Source organism: Scatophagus argus, chromosome 3 (assembly GCF_020382885.2).
Source record: "Scatophagus argus isolate fScaArg1 chromosome 3, fScaArg1.pri, whole genome shotgun sequence".
Classification (NCBI taxonomy): Eukaryota; Metazoa; Chordata; class Actinopteri; family Scatophagidae; genus Scatophagus; species Scatophagus argus.
This window is the reverse complement of record NC_058495.1, coordinates 218,916-242,398: the sequence shown is the minus strand read 5'-3', so window position 1 is coordinate 242,398 and position 23,483 is coordinate 218,916. Positions and strand designations below refer to the sequence as shown.

The 23,483-nt window shown below is 41.3% G+C and overlaps 1 protein-coding gene and 1 long non-coding RNA gene across 5 annotated transcripts in view; one reads left to right on the top strand and one right to left on the bottom strand.

The window, feature by feature from the left end:
* Window positions 1–23,483, bottom strand: part of LOC124054198 (dihydropyridine-sensitive L-type skeletal muscle calcium channel subunit alpha-1-like) — a 269,412-nt gene that overhangs the window by 231,417 nt on the left and 14,512 nt on the right. The window lies entirely within an intron of this gene.
* On the top strand, window positions 14,732–15,131 carry LOC124054245. Its single transcript, XR_006842338.1, has 3 exons — window positions 14,732–14,869; window positions 14,941–15,002; window positions 15,076–15,131. It is a non-coding gene; the product is annotated as an uncharacterized LOC124054245 (long non-coding RNA).

The window sequence follows — 23,483 nt, the reverse complement described above, 5'->3', positions numbered from 1 at the left end:
TTCCAAAATGCAGAGAAACTATTGTTATCTGTTGTACATGATACAACAATTATTGAAAAGTAAACCAAACTCACAATCTGTCTTTCACTTTTTCAGTCTAAACACTTTCCTAAAGCACTGACCGTCTGTTTTTGCGTACAACAGACTAAAGCAGAATTTGCTTGCATGACATCTGTTAACCTGAAAGGTTCCCTCTGTGTTGGGCTAGATCAGTATCTGGTGAGGTTCTTGGAGCTGTACAACTGCAAGAGTGGGATTGTTGGTATGCAAAGGCTCACAAAAAGTCTTGCTGATGATGTAAGTGTCGAATTTGTTTTTCTTCCATGTCTCACACATTTGTTGTTAACATTTTCTAGCCCTTATTTGTATTTGTATGGCTCTCATAACCACTAATCTAAACACCAAATATTCTCAAGAGGATCCTGACATTTACTTTCACAGTCACCACCTTTTTCTCTCTGCCTGTCCCACCAGCTGTCTGTATCAGGGCTTCCATTTTGTGGCACAGATAAGGCACTGCTATACATAGTTTTGAAATACTGTATTTCCAAATCAACTGCTACTGCAAAAATTGAGGAAATAATTTGCAATTGGCAATGAAATTGTAACTTCACCTTCCCTTTTCATGTTCTCCTTTTGAATCTCAACAAAATCAGTGGTAGTCAGGCACAGGCAGCAGTTTGGACCCAGTAATAGTATTCAAAAGTTACATGTTACATCATGACTTAAAGTTTATTATTTTTTTGAAGGATCTAATAAGGCATGGTCAAACTGTACTATGCATTACATCATTAAACTGACCTAAATCTTTTCAATGCTATTCCTGTTCTTGTCATGGAATCCTGACACAAACAGCTATATTTTAAATATTTTTTTCTTTTTAATCAGAGCTCCATACTGAAGAAAAGGACTGTTCTTCCGTTGGGCCTTCCTTGTTTTCTCAAGGAGGATCCCTCATGCCTTTTCAAGACTGTGGAGGTAAGCATTTTTTAGCATTTCTTCACTACAGTGGTCAAAAGTTCAATTGAATAAGTTCTACAAAGTGACACCCACCTAAACATACTTTCCTTTAAATTTGTGTAGGCTATAGACAGTGAGGATGTATTTGCAAATGGGATGAAAGCTGGCATTGTGTTTGTGAAAGAAGAAGAAGACATCATTGATGATTCAGTGTTCCCCTGGGAAGCAGTGTTCCTGTGTGATCTGAAGGATGTCCCAAATGCTGTTTCCATGCTGATGGGACTTCTTTTTGCCCTCAACATCAACTACCCAAAAAAAAACTTAGGTACATCTTTGAAGTCATTCAGAAGGTCTTCATGAACATTGGCAGAGGACAATGTTCCTCTCTTGTTCTGAACTGAAACAGTTTTGTACAGAGGAATGGTCCAAAATTCCTCCTGACCATTGTGCAGGTCTGATCTGCAACTACAGGAAATGTTTGGTTGAGGTTATTGCTACCAAAGGAGGGTCAACCAGTTATTAAATCCAAAGGTTCACATATTTTTTCAATCCTGCGCTGTGAATGTTTACATGTTGTGTTCAATAAAAACATGAAAACTTATAATTTTTTGTGTGGTATTAGTTTAAGCAGACTGTGTTTGTCTCGTGATGTGACTTAGATGAAGATCAGAACATATTTTATGACCAATTTATGCAGAAATCCAAGTAATTCCAAAGAGTTCGTACTTTTTCTTGCAACTGTATATGAATGAATTTAACTGATGAGGGTCAGTCAAGATAATTATCTGGTTGTACTGCTGTTTCTAAGGTTCCAGTGTTTGAATGTGAAAACATAAATTTTGTCTTTAACCCTCAGGAGTCGACAGATGCGCCGGCGTGTCCTTATCACAAGACCACTTTAAGACGACGTAGCTGCAAGACGCAGCCTCGCTGAATCCCAGTTTTTTTTTGTGGCGAAAGTGGGCACTTCAAACTATATACCAGTTTTTAAATTTTGTTAATATGTCAAGTAAAACCCGAGTTATGATAAAAATATACGCACTGTTTTTTTCATGACCATTGCCATCACGTTTGGTGCACGTTTGGGGCGCGCATTTTATTCAAGAAGACGCAGTAAACACCAGCGCATTGAGCGCACTTCATTCAGCGCATTTTCCCCAGTCGGATTTTAGAGTTTTGTGTGATTTTAGGTCCAGTGTGTCAATACAGTATGTCAAAATGAAAAAAACAACAGTAAATCACACTTGTGAGGTTGTGCTGATCAAAAATGATTCCAAAATGGCAAGATAAAAAAAATTCTAAGTTGAAATATAAAATTAGAATCGAAAATAGTCAACAACTGACAATTATACATGACTTCAGAGGGTTAATGTTCTAAATCTTCATTAAAAAAAAGGTCATTAAAGTCATTGCTGCTGAGGGTTACAGGGATACAAGTCTTAATAGCACTATGGCTCTCTGTCAGCCTGGCTACAGTGCTGAACAGGAAACTGTTCTGTTGTTCTGTTGATAACTGCTTGTTATCCTCAATTAACGCACAATCAGCTGATTTCACGTTAACCAGAACCGCGTGCCAACTTTGTTAGAGAGATAACAAAGCTAGTTTTTCACCTGTGATTTTCCCCACTGTCGCTGAAGAACACATCAGGAAACCCGTTACTGTCACATTGTCGTCGGGTATGTCCTGGTGCAGCCTGTCTCCGTAAAGCACATCAAACTGCACTCCCGGTATTCCCTCTGACTCTGCGACAGTGCCGTCAGTTGGTCCATCTTATTCGCGAGTGACCTCACATTTCCCATGACGATAGAGGAGAGACACGGCTTAAACTTCCTAGTCATAAGCCTCCATTGTTTCAAAGCTTCCCTCTTCGGAAGCCGGCCACCGCTCCAGCTTCAGGTCCATCAGCTGATCCCAAGTGTAAACAATGCGGACAGTGAGGAGTTGCATTGCCGCTCCGAAAAGTGTAGTTCAGTCATGAACAAAAACACCGAAAAGACCCACAACTTTCCTGGTGTGTGGTAGATAGAAAAACAGTGTAGTCCAGAGTAAAAGAAAGTAAAAAGAGTCGCGAAAATATAATAAAAACAGTAGAAAACAGTGAAAAAGATCAGGAGCGTCTGTAACAGGCTGCACACGTATCGACGCATGCGCACTATGTAGGCCTTTTTATTGTTCTCCTGAACACGTGGCTAGGGATCCCAATAATACATACTTGACTCTGTACAAATAAATAAACTAGTAGTAAAAACACAATGAGTATTGTTCAATATCACATGTAACTCAAGAGTTCTGGACTATAAAGACAGGTTAATGGAGAATGCAAGACTACAATTCAATTCAATTCAGAAACACTATATTTGTCCCCACAGGGGAATCTGTAGGTACACAGAGTAGTTACAAATCAAGAAAGCAAAAACAGCTGTGCAACAGGGCATTACTGCAACAAAGCAAGGAAAATATAAAGTAATATGCATGCGTATGTAATAAAATAAGTAATCATATAAATGATATGGTAAACAGTGTAAACAATGAATATGTAAACAATGCAGTGCTGTATAAAGTTTAGCCAAAAGAAAAAAGTCTGTCAGTGGAGGCCATTGTACTGCAATGTGTACTGCTCATCAAGGAACATGTAGTACCGTATTTTCCGCACTATAAGGCACACCAGATTATAAGGCGCGCCTTCAATGAATGGCCTATTTTAAAACTGTTTTCATATATAAGGCGCATAGGAACTTGGTGAACGTGTGTCTGCCTTCCGTCATCCACTGCTCCCACGCAGTTCGCAGTCTAACTTTGAATGCCCTGTTGACACCAATATCTAGCGGTTGGAGTTCTTTTGTCAATCCACCCGGAATGACGGCAAGCACTGAATTAGTGTTGTAAGAAGCCACAATTACGGCTGGTTGGTACAGCAAAAAGAACAATCCACAGCAGGTTTAAGGAGTGTCACAGATGTGGTTCTTTTATTCATTCAAATTGGCAAACAGCACAGAATCATTCAAGCAGCAGCACACCATGTTGTTAAAATGGCGCCTATATATAGTGTGTCTCAGCTAATGACCCTGGAAGATTCCATCCACGGGGATCCACTGCCAGTCAACATAAGTAACCCACCATTTTTCTTTTGTTTATACACATGCAAACATCTTTCATAACATATACACATCCATTTACACCAACTATTACTAAAAACAAACACATCTAAATCACCTTACATTTGTTGTACTCCACTGCACACATATCCATCACCCCACACCAATTCACACTTGGTTTTCCCCTGGAACTATAAAATCGGTGTCCGTTGCCTAGGGAAGCCTGCACACCCTGAAGACACAACAACTGGTGAGTACACAACACTTTTTGATCTTCTTAGTACACACTCTGAGCAACCCAGTACAGCTTAGCTTACCTCATTTCTAATCAATTAAATATACACATTTAATACTGTGTCCCTCTCCTCTAGGTACAGCTGTGTGGCCCACACACCAGCCATGTCACCCAAGTCAATATCAGACCTGAGAAAAGGACAATGAATATACTGATAAATATTCAATACATAAGATAAATATATCCATATAAATGGGTAAACAAGCAATGTGTTAAAATGTATTTTGCAAATCTTCAATAAAGTGCCGTTGCTCTTAAAGTGTCTGTGCAGTTATTAAAGTGCATATGTGGTCATACCCAGTCAAAGTGCGTGGTGCTATATGTGCAAACCAGGTGACGATGTGTCCTTCGTCACAAGTGTGCTTCACTTGTTTTTTGACTCCATCGGTGATATGGGAGCGCATGGAGACGCAGATCAATAGGGACGGGGCTGTGTGAAAAAAGCCACCCGGTCTCTTGACGTAAATTTCTCTCAGCCACTCACTCATCTTTCCTTCGTCCATCCATCCCTTCGAGTTAGCCTTGATAACGATGCCGGCTGGAAAGATTTCTTTTGGCAAGATCTTCCTCTTGAAAATAACCATGGGTGGTAGTTTCTGGCCATTAGCCTGGCAAGCGAGAACTACAGTGAAGGATGACTTCTCATTCCCTGTGGTGCGAACATTCACCGTACGTGCTCCCGTTTTATCCACGGTGCGCTTAAATCTGTTACTTCGGCCACGCCCCCTGACTACGGTAGCCACGATTGACCAATATTGATAAGGCGCATCGGATTATTTAGGTGCGCCTTATAGTGCGGAAAATACCGTCGTTTGGAATTGAGATGAGTCTTAATTTGGGTTTGCAGTGATGGAGTCATGCTTAGTTACTATAGTCCCAAACAAGCACTGAGTAAGTGCATTCAACAAATATGTGATTGTATGTGCTGAAATTAATTCTTGCTTAACAAAGATAAAACAGAAAAAAATGTTTTTGGACCAAAAGAGGACCAATTTAAAGTCAGTTCCTTGCTTAAGTTGTTAGCGCTAATGACCACAAACCACTTCAGAAATCTTGCTGTAGTTTTAACATCAACATCAACATAGTTACAATACCTATCTTTACAGATCGTAACAACAGAAGCAACATTCAGTTTTTATGTATCATATCGCTTGAAGCTTCAATTCTGGTCAGTTAGTTAAATACTTTTTGTTTGCCCCTGCCTTTTATGAAAAAAAAATTGGCACTATTCCTATCTATCTAAACAGACTTATTCTATTTTAACTTAGATTTGTCATGTCCAGGAAAGGCTATTAAGTTATCAGTTTTGTCTTGTGTCTATGTTTTCTTGTGATTTCCTGTTTTATTTTGTCACTACTTCCTGTCTGTGTCTGTTGTCGCCAGCTTTGCTTTTTCCCTTTGTCTGAAATACGTCCTTTGGGATTACCTGTCTTCACCCTGATTGTTTTCACCTGCGCCCTTACCTTGTGTGTGTGTGTGTGTGTGTATATATATATATATGTATATATATATGTATATATATATATATATGTATGTAGTCCTCGTCTCCCTTTGTCCTGTGCCAGTTCGTCTTGTCCCTTGTGTCAGACAACATCTCCATGCCATTGCCATTGCCAGGTCTTGTTAGTTTGTTACTTTGTTCTAGTGATTTTCATTTTCTTACCTTAGCTTTAGTCTAATGAGTTTTTGTTTCTTAGTTTACTGTAGGTTTTTCCTCTTTGAAGAGTGATTTTCAGTTTTGTACTTTTGTGAATACAATTTTGAAACTTTGAGAGTCATGCATTTGGGTTTTTCAGTTTTCAATTTTTCAAGCGGGAACCTCCAGCAATCCCAGCAACAACCACTTGCTGGCTAGAAGGGAGGTGATGTTGGTCGCATGTACAGCAACAGCCCAACTACAGCCACTGCTATTCAACAAAGAATGGCCACAGATCCCACTGTACTCAGTATTGACTTTCCCTGGAAAAACAGCAAAATGTAGCACATGGCGAGTCTTAAGATTTTCAAGGGTGTGATTGCTCTGGAAACATCCACCGCAGTTGCAACTTCACCTTACAGGATGGAAAGTAACCAAATTCAAGCCTCTGCCTTCAGTTTCGGTGGCCAGTTGGTTGACCTTTTTGATACCGGTATATTACATTATTATTTACAGCAAATGCCATCTGCTGTAGAACAAACATCACTCCCACAGCATGCTCTTGGCACCTGCCTTAACACCTAAAAGCTACCAGCAAATGACCTGAGTGAATATGGCCAGAAAGATATGGACAGAGAGGGAGGATCACCATACTAAAACCAGGCCATTTTGATGGACCAGACCCATGGAAAACTTCCTTTACCAGTTTGAAAGTTAAGCAAATGCTAACTACTGGTCCGAGAAGATTACGGCTGTTCAGATTAAATTCAGCTTGATGACGTAGTTGGTGCTATCATCCATAAATATCCAAGATCTGCTTGGTGGAACAGCAGGCAGACTGTAGATCAGATCAAGGCCCTATGGTGTTCTGGGCATGTAAAGATGGATGACATGATGACTACCCAAAAGAGAAGCCAAAGCATCTCGACTGTCAGGCTTCAGTCATAAACCCTGCTGCCTCTGCGTTAACACAGGAGACTTTGATCAAACTAAAAGCTCGAGCTATTTGAGTACTTGAACAGATTTTTCCCAAAGTTTCTGTCACTTTAGGTAGTGCTTATCATGCTAATATTTGTTCAAGTTTGGTTTTAATTAATTATTTGTTGTTATTAAAAAAGAGGACAAAACATCACAGGCATGGCTCAAGATTGCTTTAGGCAGGTGTATGGGCAGGAACTTGATCCCACAGCTTCACCATCTGATCACTAATGCACATTTGTGAGCTCTGAATGACGTCATCAGCACAAGATAGCAGTGCTCATATCTGGGATATTTGGGAGAGGAAGTGGAGATATGCCATCTCAGAAGATGTACTCAGAGGATGTACTCAGACTTCTGTTCTTGTCATTTTAAATCCAGTCCCAGTGAGACCATACTTCTAATACAGTGCAGTAGAGCAAAACTACTGTGCCACTTGACTTTTGGTGGCAGTAGAATTCAGAACACAGCCGCCTGTGTTGGTTGACCAGATTGAAGGACCAGAAGAACCAAAACAAGCACATTGCCTTCAGAAATTTACAGAGAACAATTTTGCCAAATGCATAAATTAAAGGGAGACCCTGTCAACAGCTCTGCCAACAGCTCTGTCCATGTATGGTTCCAGTATCTGACATCAGTAACCAGTGTCAGAATGAAGCATGCAAGATGCTGACAATGTTGAATTGACTCTTAAAGTGAGTGAACACCAGTGGGGGGTAGCTGAGCCCAGTGACCATGATGGTGGATGCCCAGCAACTGAGCCAGAGTCTTCCCCAGTCGAGATACAGAACACACTCGGTGGCAACAGATGTGATTATGCTCTGCCTCATCCAAGAATCGGTATAAGTGAAACCACCCCACATTAAACTGTTCTCAAGTTACACCCAGGAGCAGTTGAGCAGCATCCAAGGGCTCTATCAGTAAGATGGAGTCTTGTTGAATAAATTACAATGAAGGGAAAGGGCTTCCAAACCCAATCACTGTTTTAATCACACTCTTGACCTTGTTCTGATTAAGTAGTAAATAGTATATATTCTGCTTTAGCCAGTTTGACCTTGCAGACTCAATTTCGAATACTCTGTAATACCCTTTTTTTATGTCATCTCTTTTTCTCTGTGGAGATGACACATTTGCTTTATTAAATCTTGCTTAAAAATGCAAGATAAACTCAGCTTTCTTATTTTGTCATTTTGTTATCCAATTTGCCTTGTGGTGGCAAATGAATGAAGCATGCATTCCAGTTTGCCTTGTGCTGGCAAACTGGATTGCTTGGTGTCAGATGAGAGATTACTTGTGTTGGGATCTCTGGTCATGTGCTCTGGAGAACAATAGAGAGGCCTACATGTGACCCATAAAGCCTGACTTAGAGTGACTAACCGTTAGAAATCTATTTTATGGCGTACGCCTAGTCATAAATTCCTGAGTTCGAACCCCGAACGAGCACGGACATTGGCTGTGTGCCAGCCATCCCTAAGGAATCTACGGTGACGTCACTCAGGTAATAAAAGGTCACTGCGACCATCAGCCTTTGCCTTTTCCCGTGCGTGCTGTGACAGTGAGAGCTTCTCCAGGCTCTCCAAATGTCCAAACCGCCAAAAGGGAGCAAAAATCAGACGTTTGATTAACATCATTTTAGATCCCGGGTCACAGTTCTGCAACTCGCAGGCCGAGAAACAGACTGCTGTATTTTTTCTGTAACTTTTCCTTTTTCCTTTTACCGACGTGGATCGCTGGGCAATCAGCTGATCGCACGTTAACGAGCCGCGCGCCGACTTTGTTAAGGACGAAACAAAGTTTGTTAACTTATTCACCGGTGATTTTCTCCGCTGCCACTGAGAGATCAACACTCATCTGACATAACGGACCGCCAGCATCCCGCCGAGGACGACGCTGCGAACGTTTAAGCGGATCATTATTTCAAACTCCGAAAGATCGGAGCAACGCAAAGTAAGAGGCTTATGTCTGGGCAGAGATAGTGTAAAGTAGGGTTGTTTACACATGCTTTGTAACTTTTAAGTGCTGCATTTATTGATTTTGGTTTCCGGTCGGTCATTTCCGCTGTTTCAGCGAGACCGCGCGTCACCGGTTAAAGGACCAATAGCTGAGCAGATAAGCTCCGGTTTACTGACTCCGCTATTGTGTGGTGACACGCGAGTTTCTAAAGAATTAGAGTGGATTATTTTATTGGGTTGTGTTTCTTGTATTTTCATTTCTATCTTTCCTCACACTCTTCTTTCTGAACGGTGAGGCGAAAGTCCGAGCACGCGATCACGAACCGTAACCAAGGGGTACGTGGCGCTCAAAGGCTTCCGCCCATTGTTCCCTTCTGTGACCACATAAGCAACATCACGTTGGTTATCATCAACTTGGCTCTGAATAATACGGCCGGCGTATTCTTCTGTAGTCATTTTGGGTTTTGCTGAGTCATCACTTGCGTGTGACTATTTGTTTTGTTTGCTGAGTCATCCTTTATGTGGTTGTTCATCCTGGTGTGCTGACCCCTCCTCATGTAGTCCTCCACCATTTTGTTTCCCCACTCGCCATTCTGGTTGTAGTTCCTCCACTCATGTGGCCATCCGCCATCTTAATTGTAGTCAGCCACTAGCTTGTTGTTAGCTGCTATCCTGCTGCTATCTTGCTAACCGCCATCTTGTTTGTTTTTAGCCACTAGCTTGTTAGCCGCTATCTGGCTAGCTTGTTAGCTTCCATACTGTTTGTTGTCATCTGTCTCCTTCACACACACCCACACACACACACACACTCCTGTATATAGATATACTCTTGCTACTGTACCTGTGTTATCTTTAGTTAATAGTTAATGTGTGTTGATAAAACTTAGATTATAATAGTGTTTATTACAAAGTGATACTTATCTATGGATGGTTGTTGCTGGTTAATAAATCCTGTTATAGTTTAACCTGTCGTTGTCTGTGGTTATTGTGTATGTACTTGTAATAACAGCTGAATTCCTGACAGCCAGTGCTCGGATTCATCCTTCACAATTTTAAGAGACTGTTTTTCCTATTAATTAATTTGGCTATTGGTCCCTGGTGACAGGGTGGTGCCCCGATATTTATGTGTATTAAGCATACACTGATTTTACTTTAATGATTATTTCCCATAATCATTGACTCTTTGCCAATAACCAAATTGCTCCTACTAAGTCGCACAACACTTGTGTGAGAGGACATCTGGAATTCAGGTTGAAGGTAGAAACAGCCAGTCTGGGACTCTGGGATTTAGCAGAAGATGTGGCAGGGGCAGTGGGGTCATTTCTCATGGACATTGGGCCAAAGACCAGACTTTAAGAACAAACCATCCATCCATCCACTTCCACAGGGCCTCCTCTCTGTGGGGCATGCCCGGAACACCTCCTCAGGGAGGCGTCCAGGAGGCAACCAAAACAGATGCCCGAGGCACCTCAACTGGCTTCTCTGGATGTGGAGGCTCTTCTCCAAGCTCCTCCCAGGTGACAGAGTTCCTCACCCTATCTCTAAGGGAGATCCCCGCCACCCTGTGGAGGAAACTCATTTCGGCCGCTTGTACCCAACTGGCAGCAGGGTTGGTTGAAGAACTTCCTAAAACATTTTCATTTGTAAAGTATGGCTTGAGGATCTACTTTGTGACACAGTTATCACTTCTTTTTTTGTTTGGACCCCTGCACATTAAACATACAGTAGCATCCATGCAACTTTTATAAACATAATCCCGTCCCCCCCCACCTCCCTTCCCAGCAGCATCCCTCCCCCCCAGGTCTCCCCTGGACCAGTCAAACATCATCAGGTATCGACAGTATATTATGTATATTGTAGTGAGTGGTATATCTCTGTTCACAATCCGTGAAGTTTATCCTTTATCTGTGCAGCCGCACCCGACCACGCTTCCAGAGTGGAGGCTTTGGCATTATTAATCCATGCAGTAGACAACTCAAGTAACACTATATCGTGAGAGTAAATCAGCCATTTCCTAGTACTAAGATCATGAGGTGGTAGCCATCTTTGTACTAGGAGTTTTTTGGCAACCGTAAGGCCGCTCAGCAATAACTTGCACTGTTTCTCACTTATATGCAGTTGAGAATCATCGTTAAGAAGAAGTAAGATTGGACTGCGTGTTATGACAATACCTAGTAATTCAGATAAGACTTTGGATACCCGGTCCCAGAAGGCCAGAACACAGGGACACTCCCACATCATGTATCTGTAACCTCCTATTGTATTAAATTGGCACATGGTACAGTTTGGACTTGTTATCAGTATCATGCAAAACCTGGTGACAGGTGTATAATAGAGTCTGTGACACACTTTAAAAAGAATAAATTGGTGATTCGGATTCTTGGAGGCAAGAAAAATATTCCCCCAAACATTGCTCCAGGAAATGTCATTGTCATGTCATTCAGATCAAAGTCTCTCTGCCATGCTCTGAGCATTGACAGAGTCTCTCATTGTTTGGATAGTTTGGAGTAGATTTTCGATACAAAGCCCCTGCAGGGAAGAGAGTTCATCCGGTCTATCAGAGGGTGTATGGGAAGCTTGGCCCTCACTGGCACACCATGTGCTTTGAGTGATGATCTTATTTGCAAATAATAAAAATGGGAAGAGTCCTGTAGGTCAAAGCGGTCCTTCAAAACCTAATAGCTAAGCATGCCCTTGCTATCATATAGGTCCCCAATAACCCTAATACCTTTCAAAGACCATGGTTTAAAGTCCAGTAGCTTGTTTCCAATCTGTACATTCATATTGTGCCACAAGGGGGCATCTCTGTGCCATTTTAAGATCCCCTTCCTCTTCCTCAACGATCCTGACATTCCTGATTGTGTTGGCAATAATAGGGCAATGCAATATACAATATTTATCTTTTATTCCAGAAAATAAGATGTCCTCCAATCTCCTGGGGTGAGCTAGGTTTTCCTCTAAAGTTTTCCATGAGGCAGATGAGCGGCTGTCAGGCCAAGCCATGACAGGACGTAGCTGGAAGGACTGGTGATACACTTGGAAATTTGGGAGGACGAGCCCGTCCTGATCTTTGGGTCTCTGTTGCACAGAAAACTTAAGTTTTAGGTGGCTCTTACTCCAAACGTAACAACGTAACTCAAAAAAATTATACTCAAAAAATTAATGCAAGGCAAAATATTCATTTTAATTACAGATATACGCATCTGTAGTGAGGCAGATAGCCTGGTCGAATTTGCAAAATCACGTTTAACTTCCTTAAAGATCTTTTCATAGTTGCTCTTCACTGTTTTCTGGAGCGAAGAGTGTATCTGTATGCCCAAAGATGTGGTTTGGGTTACGGGAATCTGGCTTGATATTTTGGCATTCTTGGCAGCTTCATTCAGCAACATCAGAGCTGACTTTTCCCAATTAATCTTAAATATAAATAGCTGTTTAAATTCTTTTATTACGTACATTAAACGCTTGATGTTATCTGCAGCCAGACAGGCCTTTCATAAACCTAGCTTGGTCAGTGTGAATTAATTTATTCATATAACGCTCCAGGTGCCAGCAACTTGGAGTAGATTTTCAGATCTGAATTTATCAAGGATATGGGTCTGTAGTTAGAGCATTGTAATGGGTCCTTGTCCTTATTGGTAACAATGACATTAAAGCTACAATGGTGTGTTCGTGAAAGGCATCTCTCTCTAAAGCAGTCTGGATAGAGCTCAGAAAAACTGGACCAAGAAGGTCCCAGAAATGCAAAAGCACTTCAGACAGGATCCCATCAGGGCCCGGAGATTTCCTTCTTGTCATCCTACTCAGTGCAGCTTTTAATTCCTGTAAAGTTACTGGGTGGCCCAGGTCTGCTGCCTCTTCTCCCTGTAGGGTGGGTAGATCCACCCCTTGCAAGAAGATGTTGCATACTTCTGGGTCGAAGCTGTCGGACGAAGTGTTTAGGTTCTTGTAGTACGTCTGGAAGGTGTTATTTATCTCTGTGGGATTGGAACCAGGCCTTTTAGTAGAGTGGTTTATTGAGTCTATGGACGCCTTTGATTCACACTGTTTCAGTTTTAGGACCAAAAGTCTGCTGGGTTTGCTTCTATTCCAATAATAATTTTGCCTAGTTCTGTGTATAATGAATTCCATTCATCTCCGTAGTAAATTGTTCAGCTCTTGTCTAACAACCTGCAACTCCTCACTGACTGTGTTAGAATAGTTCCTCTTAAGAGCTCTCTCCAGACATAAACATTTCTCCTCTAATTCTTTGATTTTAAGATTCCTAACTTTTTTCATATGCGATGCATATGACGTTGATTAGATCCCGTATAAAACCCTTTGTTGCCATCCACACCAACCTAGCGCCCTCAATGGAGCCTATATTTTTTTTGGAGAAAAGTGGACATTTAGTTCTAAATTCAGAGACAAATGCAGTGTCATTTAGAAGAGAGGTGTTGAAACGCCATCTCTGAGATTTTTTGAATTTGAAACTAAGATCAGTGCCGAGAACTAATGGATTGTGGTTGGCCAGTGTGGCTGGGAGAAATTTAACAGGTATTGTGCAATCCTTCAGACCACACGACAACAGAAAATAATCAGTCCTTGAGAATGACTTTTGATATGCAGAGAAGCAAGTGTAATCTTGACTGCCCAGGTTTTGTGACTGCCAAACATCGAAAAAGTGTATATATATACATATATATACATATATGTATATACATATATATATATCCTATATGTATATCCTACTCGCCCAGATCTATCGTTACTAGTCCCGTCAGTTATCATAATCATCACTCCTTTCGAGCTAGACCCACTGCTGGAGGAGCATATATTGTTTATTTTGCATCTTCTGGGCATCCCCTTGTTTTAGGTGGGATTCCTGAATTACTACTATGTCGGCCTTTACTCGTCGCATCAATTCTTGAGACTCAGGATAGTCAATTTAATTATCGAAAAACAGTGTGGTTGTATTCCAGTTATAAACTTGACCATAAAAGTAACCAAGTATCCAAGCATATAATCCAGGAAGAGACCCACACCCACCCCACTGCTGCCATACCCATGCCGCTAAACGTGTTTCTGTGTGACCTGACCACTGCATAGCGCTGCTCGTTGAGACTCCAAGACCCAGGTGTATCCATTCTCAACAATTTCCTGCGGGATCAATAAAGTTCTTATCTCATCTTTGTCACCTCCTGGGCCCCGTTCAGTATGGCATTACGGTCTCCGTGCCTAAGCAGCCACAGTATCATGGTTCGTGGGATGTTCCCTTTCATCTACAGGCTGTAAGTACAATGAGGTCTTTCTATCTCAATAGGTTTATTAGCGAGGGAAGCATTTTCTTGAAGTGATTGCGTTGTCGCCCTCTCTGCCTGTACTGATTCCTGTGACCCAAACATTGTTTCTCCGTTTGTGGTCCTCTAACAGGACCTGTTGAAATTTCTCGAGGCTGGTGGTGTTATCTAATACTTGACGTTTCATGGTCTGTGTGTCGGCTTTTACTCTTTCAACTTTGGATATCAAGTCCCTAAGTCCGTCTGAAGTTTCTTGACAGGGTCGATAACACTCCCCACAGCACTGGTAATAGCACGGGTAGCAACCATCTCCAGCTGGTCACGCTGTTTGGTTAGGGTTAGCAAGATAGTTTCTTCTAAGCTAGCATCGATAGCTGGCGAGCTGTTAGCATCTTACACTTCACCGGAGGAATTTTGGTCAGCCAGTCAAATAGTTTCTTCTTGCTTGATGTGGCAGGACGCAATTGGTGGTCCGATCAGTTTCAGCTGGGTTGGGATTTTGGCCAATCATTGTGGGAGGAGATCGCTTAAAAGCGGGTAGAGAGCACCTGTCTTCCTTTTTTTTGGCCTGTCAGAGGCTGGGTCGTAGCACTTCCTGGCATTCCCCCAGTTCCGTCCCGGCGTGGTGGTAGAGGCCATTGGGGGTGCGCTATGCTCCACTGATTGCTCGCTGCGGGTAGGTGTGTTGTTCTCCGGTGTCCTCCTATTTGGCGTTGTACTTGTGGCAACCTGTGCATTTGTTTGCAGGTTGTTTCTGTGCGGCGTCTATTCCTCTCCTCCAAGCTGTGTCGTCCAGGACTGCCTGATTGGTATGTAGGCTAGCGCTTCGGTCCCTCCTCCAGCCACTTCTGAGTTGTTTATGCTGTATGATTATGATTGTAGAGGGAAGTATAACCCAGCTGCTGCGCAGTGTCGGCCGATCATTGAGGGAAACCACTGCTTTGCTTTGCCGGAGATTGTTTGGCTGCAACCGTGGCTAACGGCTTTGCCTCGTACCGGAGATTGTTTGGCTGCAACCGCGGCTAACGGCTTTGCCTCATACCGGAGATCGTTGGCTGTAACAGCGACTAACTGCTCTGCCTCATACCGGAGATTGTCGTCGGTGACAGAGATTGCCCGCTTCCGCTTTACGCTGGATACGGCGTGCCGTCAGAGGGATTAACTGCTTGCCTCGCCTTGGGCTTGATTGCTTCACCCCGGGCGCGCGCCGTTCCACTGCAGCCAGCTTGGCCTCTGGCTGGCCGTTCGGCGCTCTCGTGGTTGGTTGGAGCTTTCTCCCTGTGGTGTAGCCGATCTATCCATATGTATATGTCTGCGTGCACTAAGGTGTGCGTGTGTGTGTATGGCGAAGAGTGAGTAGCGGGAGATTATTCTGTTGTGTGTGTTTGTGTGTGTGTATATATATATAGTCTCTTATTTTTCCTTTTCGTTTGTTTTGTTTTCTTGGTTAGTGGTTGCTTGTTTTCCTTTTTATAACCTGTTGATTTTTGTGGTTTCCCCCATTCAGGTGCTGAACCTACGGTGGTGGATGGTCCTGGTGGCGGTGTCCCTTTTGTGTTGTTTGCACGCCGGGTGGATTTTGTTGTCCCAGTTTTGGTTTGCTTCACGTGTGGTGTTCCAGGGGTTCTCTTTTTTTATTATTGTTTGGATCAAGCCCAAGAGGTTCAGCCCTGATTGGTTTCTGTATTATTTGAGTGACAGGTTTGTGCTTTCTTTTTTTGAATTCATGTATTTTCAGTGTCTGGTTTCTTTTTTATTGTAAATAAACTTTTTACGAGCTACGGTCTCTGCCTCAGCTGTGGACGAACCTGAAATTCACCTATTCTTGGGGAGTTAGTCCCCTGGAAAGAGTTCCCTGGGTGAAATTCCCAGGGTGGCGTTGTCTGGCAACTTGGCTTTCCATAGCCCTTTTTCTCTAGCACACGGAGGTCTTGCCCTCGTGCTGCCGCATTGACATCCTATATGGTTTTCACTACCACATACTTCACTGCCGAGGTCTTAGAGATCAAACTACCAGTAAAAATGGGGATATCATACGGGAGCTCTAGAGTCTTCCGACCATTGCACTTGCCATCAGCTATAACTTCTGTAAGCGAAACTCTGGTTGAAGAAGCAAAAATCTCACTTACATTGCACATCATGTTTTACACAAACAACAAGAAGATTTTTTTAAAAAAAATTGTCAGGGATGGTCACGAGTCAGAAATGTTGAGATTAATGTACTGGAATAAAACGTTGTGCTGGTTCACAAGATGTGAATGACACAGGTTTCAGTGTTCTTTTCGTTGATTCATGTCTCATTTGTTAAAACTAAAAATAAACCATGGCTATATCAGAGTATTTGACCTAGGATGTGTAATGAAGCTCAAGGCTTGTTTAATACACATCGTGCATGTTTTTTATCATCAAGAGATTCAGCTATTGTTAACACGGCAAGATCTGTTGACCTGGCACCAGACACACAAATGCATGCACTTATGAGAATTAGTGAATATGAGCTTTTTGATCACATCATGAACTATTTCGAGACTTAAGTAATGTCACAGAAATCCCAGTGATAAAGCAGGTGCCTTCATTTTATGGGCACAATTCATTTTCGCACAATCTTTTCAAGAAACATTAAAATGTTCAAATTATTTATTGTTATTAATTATTGTTCAATTATTATTATTATTGTTACCCACTGATTCTTGGGAATTTGGATAAAACAGGTTTTTTTCATACTGTTTCATGTGTACTCCTTTAAAAGATCTAATATCATACAACATTTACTTTAAGCCTAAATAGAAAAAGTAGTGTTTCTTTATTTAACAAACATATTTTAGCATTAAAAGGGATTATTACTTTTACAGCTCAACAGCACTGAAGAAACATCTTGTAAGCATATTCATTTAAAACAAATAAAACTCCCTCTGACGGTGGTGACTTTAGAACTGATGGTGGTGACACTAATCTGACTGTGGTGACAGTGGCCTCGTTACAACATACAATTCCAAAATGTAAACCACTCAAGTCAATGGCTTCTTGCTTAACAACTTTATTTAACTATTTGGTCCAAAATATAACAATCCTGAGCACTGTGATAAACATTTTTCAAAGAATATAAAGGACGTTTCCTCTTTTGCATTGGTATAGGACCATCATCCTCAAACTGTACTGATGTGCTGGCAGTCAACTGGAATATTGTTGGGCTGAAACACTCGCACATCTGTGGCTCACTGCAGAAACAGGACAGTGATTTGCAATGGATCTCAGAGTCATTTTGGTGTGTCGGTGTGACCTGATGGAGTCTCCTTGTTGCAGATACAGGTTTTAGTGGTTGAGAAAGGAGTGCATCATATGGCTGCATGTCAGCTTCAGTAATGATATAGAGCTTAGTGCTGCAGAGGCTTCTGCCAACTAGCTCATGAAAGACATTCCCATTCAAAATGTCATTCCCCTGCAGTATAAGGCTGCCTGCAGTCCTTTTCACAGTTCCTCCAATGCCGTCTGGGGCTCCCTTCCCATGTGAGGTGGGGAAGAAGTTCCAGGTTGTTCTCTTGAAACCTAGAGTTGGAGGGACACTGCAGAGGAGAGAAAAGTTCTTCTTGTTCTTGTATTGCTTACTGGGGCCATCTGACCAAAAGTGAATAGCATCAAATTTGGAAATAGTATACGAATATCTGTCAGGACTGGTTCCATGTGAGGCCAAATGGCAGACGCGTCTTGTCACTTGGATTCTGATGCTGTGCAAAAGCCTGTCTTCTGTTCTTTTGTATAGTACATGCCAGTGTGCAGGTTGAGCTGTGGGAAGTTCTGACCAAAATGGCACGACTGTACCTCAGAACTATACTTGCATTTCCACGCCTCAGAAAAGTCCACGTGCACAATTACTGTGCTGTCATTGCACTTTTCGATCATGCTCCTGTACTCTCTGGTCTGGTTCTGAACTGAGCACATGTGTGTTGTTGTTTCTGTCTTCAGTTTGTCTTCATATCATTGGATAAGCTCTCCCAGCGTGCCACTGTGCATCACAAGTCTTGTGTTGAAGAGGAGCCCGTCTGGTGTTTGATCCTGAACTCGTTCCCATTGCTGCCATTCAACATTGGTCTCGTCTTGCTGTGGTGTGGGAAGTGTATGTTTGCGGAGACACCGGGTGCAGGAGCGCAGAAGACATGCCTCGCTTATCTGTGAACAGCAGACAAGTTCAAAACTATCCTCCAGTTTGCTAGACTTGATGACACCATTTTCTCTTAGGACTTCAAGCATCAGCTTAGCATTTTCGTGGTACTGACACTGGCATGTCTTACGATCCGACGGTCTTGGTGCTGTGACATAGAATGGACGTAAGGCACAGAAGGATGAATAACCGATCTTGACTCTTGGTTCTTTCTTGGTGAACTCCTTGTGGAGGTTCAATACTGTATCAGTCAGAATCATTCTCTGATGCTTTATTTTTTTGCATGTGATTGTGTCCTGTTTGTCAGTTGTCATTTGTGCTGCATTATGGTAGAAATCCTGTACCTTCTGAGTAATTGTTTGAATATAAGCAGGTTTTTTGTCAGTAAGACTCCTCTTCCGCAGTATGTTATATGTTACGCCAAATTGCCTTGTCTGGTGAATCAACCGATATTTTTTCAGAACCTTGCCTGACAGAGTCAAGTTCTTGCGGGCAGACTTGTTTTGTTTCAGTTCATGAATGAGTGCATTGTGGAACAGCAGAGTTTTCTTGATGAAGGGGTTTTTGAGTTGGCTTCCCCGTAGCAGCTGCTCTGTTTTTTTTCTTGGTGATTCTTGTGTTTTTTTATTCCTAGCTTTTTCTCGTACCCAGCACTTTTTCATTTTGTTCCTATCTTTTGTTACCTCTTGAAGTTTATTTCTCATACGTTTCATCTCTTTAGAGTATCTTGTTCTTGTTTTCTTTCTTTTCCTTTCTCCTGCTATAGCCTGCCTACTCCGAGATGGCTCATGTATGGCCTGATCCACTGGACTGTCTCGGGGAGTTTCTGGATGATCTGATCCCTTTCTCTTACGTTCTCTTGATATTTGTTGTCTATGTTTCCAAGCCTTCCTCTGACTTCTCTTTTCCCTTTCATTCAAGTCATTGATATTTTTCATCCTCCCTTCCTCCATCCTCTTCTTCCATCTTTGCCTTTCTGTTCTGAGGTATTCCTCCTTTAACTCTGCCTCACTGTATATTTTCTCTCTTCGCTTCTTTTGATATTCCCTGTTTCTTCTCCTTCTCTCTTCCACAGATAGCTGCTGCCTAGCCATAACTTCCTAAAATACATAAAGTCAAACTGTGTGTGAGTGTAATGACTATGAAACTAAGGGGAATTACAGTCAATGTTAGATGTGGTTACATGTCATGTCATTTTCATTTGACTTTAGTCATTGGAGATGCATAGCCTACAAGGGATATTGTATACTATGTGCTATATAAGTAGGTAGTAGGTGCACTATGTGCATCCCAAATGACATGAGCCAAATGAACATGGCATAATGGCACACCTCATCCCCTAGGGTTGGACGATATGGAAGAAATATAGAGGAAATTTCATAAATATAAATATAAAAGAGGTTAATGAAACATTACAGGTCATATTGGTATTTATTGTGATAAATTAGAATTATATTCTAGCCTCCACTGAGGACCATCTGGAGGTTTTTGTCAATGTCATTTTGTCAATGACTGTACGTCACAACTGATTTTGTTGGCAATGGGCCAGCATATAATCATTAAATTAATAAAAAATAAAAATAAACCTATAAAAGAACCTTACATATGTGCAAATGACCCCCTGATAATAACCTTAATTGTTTTTATTCATGAAAAGGTTATTAATTTCCAACAGAATTAGCACTTTTCTTAGTGGGACATGTTTTTGCCAAAGTTTCAAGAATCGGTGTACCCTGACTTTAGTAAAGTATCAGCAAAGAAACAGCACTTGTTTTTGAGTAGAATGTAGTGATACACAGATCGAAGTTATATCTGCTGATAAGGGAGACCAGGTCATAAAAATGATCAGTCTTATTAATCGTAGATGGAGTAACAGACTTAGAGTTGTAAAGCCTGATGGCATAAGGTAGTAGTGGCAAGTTCAACTCTTTTTACTGAATTGAATCATTCACTCTCGAAGAGTAAATTGAACGAATTTTTTTTTGAGTCATTTCGTTCATTTTTTCAGCAGGTGGCGCTGTAGCCCTCTTGTGGCCGTTGTAAAAAAGGCTGCGGTTCACAAACACTAAATACAGAAGGCAACACGGTTTGCTTCAGCTGACAAAGTATAATACATGTTGTGCACTAGTAGGAGCAATTTGGTTATTGGCAAAAGAGTCAATGGTTATGGGGAATAATCATTAAAGCAAAAATCAGTGTATGCTTTATACACATAAATATCAGGGCACCACCCTGTCACCAGGGACCAATAGCCAAATTAATTAATAGGAAAACAGTCTCTTAAAATTATGAAGGATGATTCCGAGCACTGGCTGTCATGAATTCAGCTGTTATTACAAGTACATACACAATAACCACTGACAACGACAGGTTAAACTATAACAGGATTTATTAACCAGCAACAGCCATTCATAGATAAATCACTTTGTAATAAACACTATTATAATCTAAGTTTTATCAACACACATTAACTATTAACTAGGGATAACACAGGTACAGCAGCAAGAGTATATCTATACATAGGTGTGCATATATACAGGAGTGTGTGTGTGTGTGTGTGTGCATGGGTGTGTGTGTGTGAGAGAGAGAGAGAGAGAGAGATGACAGCAAACAAGGTGGAGGCTAACAAGCTAGACAGGTAGCGGCTAACAAGCTAGCAGCTAAAAACAAACAAGGTGGCTGACAAGATAGCAGCTCAGTGATTCTTGAGATAAGGGACAAAACATGTCCCACATAAAAAGTCTTCTTTATGTAAAAATTGAAAAAAATATTAACAATAAAAACCACTGTAAAAGTCAAATCTGTCTCATGAAATGGATTTAATATATTAGAAGAGGAATTGATCTTAATTTGTTAAAATACAGGCTCTGTGCTAAGTAAGTACATGCAATTTGACCTGTCCTCAGCAGGACACTACAATGTTTAATTTCCCCAAAAAATGTTAAAAAGTGCTACACATGGATAAATATAAATGTCAAATTATTTAAAACATTAAATAGAATATAAAACAGCATATTTTGAGAACTTTAAATTATATTATCCATTAAAAAAATGTCTATAATAGAGTGTCCTCATATTGTGTCAACTCTGTCAGATTTTTTGCTGACCCTGACTTTGCCTGAATCAGGCAAAGTCAGGGTCAGCTATAACCTTTAGGAGCCTATTGGCATTTCCCAGTAGGTGCAACAGTAGGACAGGTGGTCTGGTAAGTTTTACATTTTTTGATATTTTAATAAAACAATGTTGATATCCCCACAGTCACAGCTTTGACATGTCAACTCCATCTTCCCATTCTAATATTCTTATTAAAGAATTTTGAAATAAATGTTATCTTTTTAGTTGAGGTTAGCAGGCTAGCTAACAACTGTGGAAAAAACAAAATGGCTGCAGTGTACAAGACACCATTAAAATGGGAAAACATGTCATGTAAGACTTCAACTCCGTCAGGGTTTCTGTCTGACGGAGTTGACACTTATGCTGACGGAGTTGACAAGTGCTTTTAGAAAGTCATTATATGTAAATGATAACAGCTACATATGCTAATTAGCTAGCTAACATATGTAGTTCCTCTTCCAGTAAAGGTACAACTTGTATTATTGTTTTTATCTGTACTGCAGGCAAGCATGGCTAGAAAGAAGCAGTCAGTGTCAGTGGAGGAGCAAAGAAAGAGAAGATAAATTAAACAGTGATCCAGACAGCAGAAGGGAAACCCTTGAGAAGGAAAGACAGAGATGGAAGAAGAGGGTTCAAGAGGAGAAAGTGAGGCAGATAGGAAAGCTGGGAGAGAGGGAGCAGAGGTGTCACAGAAGAAATTGGAGGGATGCTCAGAGAAGGTCTAGAAAATGCAGGGCTATGCAGAATGCAGTGCAGCAAGAAGACACACCCCCAGATAGTCCACTAGACCAGAGTATTGAGGAGCCAATAATGAGCAGACGTACTCTTGCAAGTGAGAGGGAGAGAAGAAAAACTAGGAAGAGGCATTCAAGGGAAATAAAGGCTTTAAAAGAGAAAATTAAGAAGCTAACAAAACAGAGAAATAGATTGAGAAAGCAAAAATGGTGTAAAAAGAGGGCTAAAACCACTGATAAATCAAAAAATCAAACAAAAGGGAAATAGAAATAAAGCACAAATAGACTCTCCACAGACAGAAACTGAGAGGATGTTGTCAGGAAGCCATCTTAGAAATCCCAACATCAAGCGAACTCTTCTCTTCCACAATGTTCTCTGCCAGGAATTTCAAATGAAAAAACAAACTTCACACAAACAATCAAAATCTACGAGCAAACAACTGTCATCATCTGGAAGGATCCTAAAAAAATATAGACTGCTTCATAAGATTCGCCAGTTTGGTTTGACATATAAAATTATGAGTGAAAACAAACAGCTAAGAAAAAGATAACATTTCTTCAAGGTATCAGCAAGACAGTTCAAGAGTTCTTCAGAAACTCCTCTCGCATCACTACAGATAAAAATGACACCATCACAAGAAACAAGATAAAACATCAACGGATGATTCTAACTGACTCCATGCTAAACCTCCACCTTCAGTTTATCAATAGCAACCCAGAAATAAAGCTCAGTTACTCCTCCTTTTGTGCTATGTGACCCTTCTATGTTACAGCACCAAAGGCAACTGACAGGAAGACATGTCTGTGTCAGTATCATGAAAATGCATCCTTAATGCTACAGGTTCTCAGGTCAGGAGGTGTTTTAAAGTCAAACAAACTAGAGGACAGTTTTGAGTTGGTCTGTTGCTCTCCAGCCACCGAGGCCTGCCTTCTTCGCACCTGTTTACGGTGTTTCAACAAGCACACAATTCTGTCTCCAGAGCAAGGTGGAATTAATGTTGAATGGAGACAGTGGGAGAGAGTCAAAGAAGAAACGGCCACTGGGAACCACTTCTACATGGAACTAAACATCCACAGTGGACCTCTGTCTGAGCTGCTGCACTTATATGAAGAGAAGCTTTGACATGAGACCACAATACATGTGTGCTTGGTTGACAATCAAACAAAAGCACACATAAATTTAATCGAGGCCTGCAATGAGAACACAGTCATTGTGCATGTTGACTTTTCTGAATCCTGGAAGTGCAAGTATGCCTCTGAAATTCAAGCCTGTCATTTCGGCC